The following is a 6,159-nucleotide window of genomic DNA, read 5'->3' as shown; positions in this document are numbered from 1 at the left end:
TTAGAAGAAACCACTGCCAAATAGAAATCAGAAGAAGAGAAAACCTCCTTGTCACATTATCTTAACAGACCAATCATTTTCATGACTCCTCATTCATTCCTATACCCAGTCAGTACTCATGCAATACTGTTAGGTTAATGTATGATTTTTGTTTTTGTTTTTTTAGCCTTCTCCTTTATACTTCTCTATATTTTCCTATACAAACTCTACAGCGTGGGACTGGGGAGATGGTTCAGTGGTGAAAACTATACAAGTATGAGGACCAGAGTTTGATTTCCCAGCACTCATATAAATGTGGGATGAGCATGTGTGGCAGACAGCCTATCGGTAGAAGCAGTATCCCAAGGAGAAACCAGCAAGCCACCCTAGACAAATCAGCTCTTAGTTCAAGTGCAAGGCTGCCATCATTTATGAAGTAGTGTGTGGCCAAGGAAGACAGCCAATGTCAACCTCTGCCCTTGATACCATAGGCACACATGTGCACATGTACCTGCCCACGCACATGCACACAAACACACACCCTACATAACACAGTATCTTATATTTATTGTATAAAAAAAATATGCTAACAGAAAATTTTTTTCGATTACATGCATCCTTCAACTATAACCCTCAGCACACATTTTGCACATGCTACTATTATTATCACCAGTCATCTGGGCCACACTTCATCCCCACCATAAGATTTCTCAGTAGTTAGCTAAGCAGTCTCCCACTGACACAGGGAGAGCCTCTCATTCCTATTTCACTGGTGAACTATGGGGCCATGCTCATTTTCCCACAGCTGGCTTGGCCTTCCCAAGTGACCCCAAGGGTGACTTCCTGACCCTAACCAAGTTGTCTCTTGGTCTGTCACATGCCTCACTGGTCTTCTTTTCTGAAGTGTGGATAGTTTTACATATTCTTCCATCATACCTTCCACATGTTAGTGGCAAGACTGAGTGACTTGACAGTCTCAAGAGAGTCTCCCTGAATGGCTTCCAAGTTGGATGAAAGACTGGGTAAATGACCACTCCTCACTGCTAACAGCGTAAGAATCCCTCCTGAGCTTAATAAAGGCTTAGTTCATGACTTTCTCAGAATGTCTGGGAATAACTCGTCACTCATGTTTGGCCCTTCCATTTCATTTCATTTATTTATTATTTTCTTGTTTTTACATCCTAACCAAAGCTTCCCCTCCTTCTCTTCTTCCCAGTCCTCCTCCTACATCTGCTCCCCACCCACCCATTTCTCTTCTTCTGTTTCTCCTCCGAAAAGGGTGGACCTCCCATGGATATCAGCCAGCTATGGTATATCAAGTGGCAGTGAGACTAGGCACCTTTTCTCCTGTTAAGGCTGGATAAGGCAATCTGGCAGGAGGGAAGGGTTCCAAAAGCAGGCAACAGAGTCAGAGACAGCCCCCATTCTTACTGTCTCACATAAAGACAAAGCTACATAACTGTAACATACATGCAGAGAGCCTAGGTGAATCCCATGCAGGCTCCCTGGTTGTCGGTTCAGTCTCTGTGAACCTGTGAGTCCAAGTTATTTGATTCTGTGGGGGTTTTGTGTTATCCTTAACACGTCTGGGTCCTACAATCCTCTTTCCCCCTCTTCTGCAGGATTCGCCAAGCTCTGCCTAATGTTTGGCTGTAAGTCTGCATCTGTTACCATCAGTTGCTGGATGAAGCCTCTCTGATGACAGCTGGGCTAGGCAACAATCTTGTTTGTCTTTCTGGTTATGGGTTACCTCACTCAGGATTGCCAGTGAATTTCCAGATGTTACTGTTTTTAACAGCTGTTGTGTAAACATAACACATTTTTTCTTAAATCCATTCTTCGGTTGAGGGACATCTAGGTTGTTTCCAGTTTCTGATTATTACAAATAAGGCTGCTGTGAGCATAGTTATGCAAGTGTCCTTGTGGTATGGTGGAATTTCCTTTGGGTATATGCTCAGGAAGGGTATAGCTGGCCTCCCTTTCTTATCTCAGCGACTGTTTCTGAGAAATTAACCTTTGGTTGCCAAGGCTACCTCTTAGAGAAGGTATGTTTATCACCCAGGAATATTGGTCCTAATTATTTGAGGAAATGCTGTACTAGAGACCTTAACATGGTTAGCATATTTTGTTGTCTTAATATTTAATATTTTCAAAGATTTATTTTTAATTATGTGTAGTTGTGTGTTTGCATGGAATTATGTGCACATGAGTGCAGGTGTCCTCAGAAGACAAAGACATGGATCTCCTAGAGCTAAAGTTACAGATAGTTGTGTGCAGCCTGACATGTGTTCTGGGAACCAAACTCAGGTTCTCTGAAGTGCAGCAAATGCTCTTAACTGCTAAGCCAACTTCCCAGACCTTATATTAGTATTTTAAAACTAGTATTTTATACTTTCAAATGGTCTCCACATTCCTTAGTCTTCTTCTAGCTCAGGAATTGGATTTAGGTGAGGAGGTTCCTGATTTGTGCAGCAGATTCCCATCTGCTATCCCGTTTGGGAATCTTCAGAACACTGGTATATTTTTATCAGGGCCACAGTGACTGCATCCTCCAAGTGCCATAGAATTCAACAAAGATAAAGCAAAGGCAACAAAAAGCCACCTCTGCAGTCACAGGGAGGGGTCTTGTGAAATGCACGTGGATGGATGCTCAATGCCCCATTTCCCAACACAACACCTCAGGTGACTGTTTTGGTTTTCATTATTTCACAAATGAAGAGACATGAGTTCACATGGTTAATACGCTCTGGCAGACATCAAAACCTGTCATCTACTTTAGACCTTGTGGAAAGGAAGCAAGCCAGGTCCAGGAGGTGGATTGTTGCAGCCTTCTCTCAGAAACTGAGGGCTTAATGAACCAGCGATATTCTGATTGTGGGCAAACCTTTCCAAGGCTCAAACTGAATGGCACTTTAATAGTAATGTTGCCAGTACCTGCAGTATGGAATTATTTCTTTCATGGTACTTTGAGCCTAAGCACAATTTCCACAGAATTCTGACTTCAAGAACCCTTAATTCAGAAAAAAAATGTTGGTGTAAATGACCTTGAAGGTTTGATCACACATCCACAGACAAGACTCCTGGACCAAGACAGTGACTGTTTCCCCGTACTCTCCCAGCCTGGTTTGATCCTTGAAGTTCTCTGAGGGCACAGGCAGTCAGGCCCTCTTCCAGAAATAGTGACAGGTTCTGTCTAGACCTGTCTTTGCCTCCAAGCAACGAAAACACCTGAGCCCATTAAGGCTCTAAAAAAACCAACCACCTCATTAACAAAAGCTGAGTGTTTGCCACGGTTTGAGTGTGAAGCGTCCCCTCTAAGCTCACGCCTGATTTCCCAACTGCGGCTGCTGACTGGGGAGATTAGAGGCCCTTTAGGAAGTGAGGCCTAACTGTAGGAAGTAGGTAACTCGGGGAGGGTCTTACATCCTGGCTCTGTTTTCTGTCCTCTGTTTGCTTCTCATCTGCTGTCACATCGTAGCCAACCATAGGCTAGGCTACAAACTCAGTAAAGAGCTGAAGTCACCATGCTTCCCTACACAGGGTCTTATGAAATGATCTAAAATAAATCTTACTTCTTCTAACTTATTTCTGTGAGCTATTTCATCTAAATCAGTGTGGTAGTGTTTGTGTATCTGTCCCCAAACAATCTATGATTCTGCATGAGTCTCTTTGTGCTACATAAACTACATGATCACGGTGCTTTGAATGAGAAATGTCCCCATAGGATCTGGCATTTAAACGTGTGGTTCCCAGTTGGTGGCGCTGTTTGGCGGAGGTTTAGCAGACGCAGCCTTGCTGGAAGAAGTACAGCTCTGGGGGTGGGCTTTGAGAATTTAAAGCCCAGCTCCACTTTGCATTTGCTCTCTGCTGGGGGCTTTCATTTGAAGATGTGAACTTGCAGCTCTGCCACCACGATGGATTTCTATTTGTTTTTTATTTTTATTCATTCATTCATTCATTCATTTATTTATTTTTGCTTGTTTGTTTGTTTGTTTGAGACTGGGTTTCACTATGTAGCTCTGGATGGCCTGAAACTCACTATATAGACCTACTACTCACTAAGCAACTCTGGATGTCCTTGTCTGCACAGAGGTTCATCGACCTCTGCCTCATGTGTGTTGGGATTAAAGGAATGCACTATCATGCCTGGCTCATCATGGACTCTTATCCCTCTGGAACTATAAGCCCACATCAATTCTCTCTTCTCTATATTGTTACCAGTCACGGTATTTTATCACAGCATCAGACAAGTAATTAATATGGTAAAATTAGAAAGTTGAAAAACTATCTGGAGATTGAAATGGTTAATTTTGCTTCTTCAAGGGAATGGACAGGAACATTAAAAATTTCAATTCAGAGTTACATTCGGCCATTTTTTTCTTGTTTCAATTTTTATTAAAAATGTTATTCCAATTAGTAAAACAAGAGGCCATGAATTTGAAAGAGAGCAGGGGAGGGTATATGGGAGGATTTGGAGGGAAAGTATCATAATTATAATCTCAAAATAAAGTAATAAGCATGCTGTTCTCTCCTGGGCTGGGACATTAGTAGCTTCCCGGCTTTGGTCAGTTATTCACTATGTAACTCTGCACACATGGCTCTTGCAGAGCTTGGTTATTGATGCACCCTTACTGATGACTCTCAACTCCATGTCACTCTAGCTTGAGTGTCTGACCCTCCCCTGAACTGCACGAGCTCCTGCACTCATGTGCACGTAACCACACACATACACACAGTTTTTGAAAATAAAATCTTAAGGGCTGGAGAGATGGCTCCGTGGTTAAGAGCACTGGTTGCTCATCCAAAGAACCCGAGTTCAATTCCCATGGAAGCTCACAACTATCTGTAACTCCAGTTCCAAGGGATCGACACCCTCACACAGAGCTACATGTAGGCAAAGCACCAATGCACATAAAATAAAATAAATAAAATCTTAAAAGAGACAAACTTCAAAAAAGAATTTTGAATTTTCACTCAAAAAAAAGGGAAATACTCATTCTAAAGTCAACCATCAGAGGATATCACCAGTGAATCACACCATTCACCATATTAGCTTTTTTTCTTTGTTTTTAATTTATTCTTTGAAAATGTCATACATGTATACAGCATTTTTACTCTTTTTCATCTCCATACCTCTTTCATACCCCTCCCTCTTCTGTTGAAGCCCTCCATCACAAGAAGTCCCCATTTTTTTTCTTTATTCTTCTCTCATACAGTACATCCCAACCACAGTTTCCCTTCCTTCCATTCCCCCTTGTCCCCCACACATCCTCCCTCTCCCCCAGAGCCACTGCTCCTCCACTTCCCTTCAGAAAAGAACGGGTCTCCCAGAGATATCACCTGAACACTGAATATCAAGATACAGTAAGACTAGGCACAAGCCCTCCTATCAAGGCTGGATGAGGCAGCCCCATAGGAGGAAAAGGGTCCCAAGAGCAGGTATAAGAGTCAGAGACACCCCACTCCCACTGTTAGGAGTCCCACAAAAACCCGAAGCTGAACAACCACAGTATGTATGCAGAGGGCCTGATGCATTCACGCAGGTTCTGTGGTTGCTGCTTCAGTCTCTGTGAGCCCCTATGAGTCCTTGGTGTTCTCCAAGTGTCCTGGACCCTCTGACTCTCGCAATCCTTCCTCCCCCTCTTCTGCAAAGTTCCCTGAGCTCCTTCTAATGTTTTGCTGTGGGTCTCTGCATCTGCTCCCATCAGGTGCCAGAGGAAGCCTCTCTGATAACAATTGGGCTAAGCATTGATCTATGAGTATATAAGAATATCATTAGGAATCATTTCATTGACTTTTTTTTTTCTTTTATCAGTCCTGTTTGGTTCTACCCTAGCTCTTCCCAGGTTCCTGGCCATCCAGGCAGTGTTGGCATGGGCTCCTATGGTGATATTTTATTTGTGCTGAAATGTGATTTTATTTGTATGTTAATAAAGTTGCCTGGGGATCAGAGCCAAGAGCAAGCCATTAAGCAGAAGTCTGGTAGTGGTAGCACATGCCCTTAATCCAATGACATGGCAGGCAGAATCTCTGTGTGTTCAAGGACACAGCCAAGCGGTAACCGAACTTTTAATCTCAGTACCAACCTTAGAGGTCTGTATAGACAGGCAGTGACAAGGAAGTCATGTGGTTGGATTTACAGCCAATGAGAAGGCAGAACAGAAAGGCAATAAAAAGACA

The sequence above is a fragment of the Peromyscus maniculatus genome, chromosome 6 (assembly GCF_049852395.1).
Source record: "Peromyscus maniculatus bairdii isolate BWxNUB_F1_BW_parent chromosome 6, HU_Pman_BW_mat_3.1, whole genome shotgun sequence".
NCBI classification, from domain to species: Eukaryota; Metazoa; Chordata; class Mammalia; order Rodentia; family Cricetidae; genus Peromyscus; species Peromyscus maniculatus.
This window is presented reverse-complemented; position numbering follows the sequence as displayed.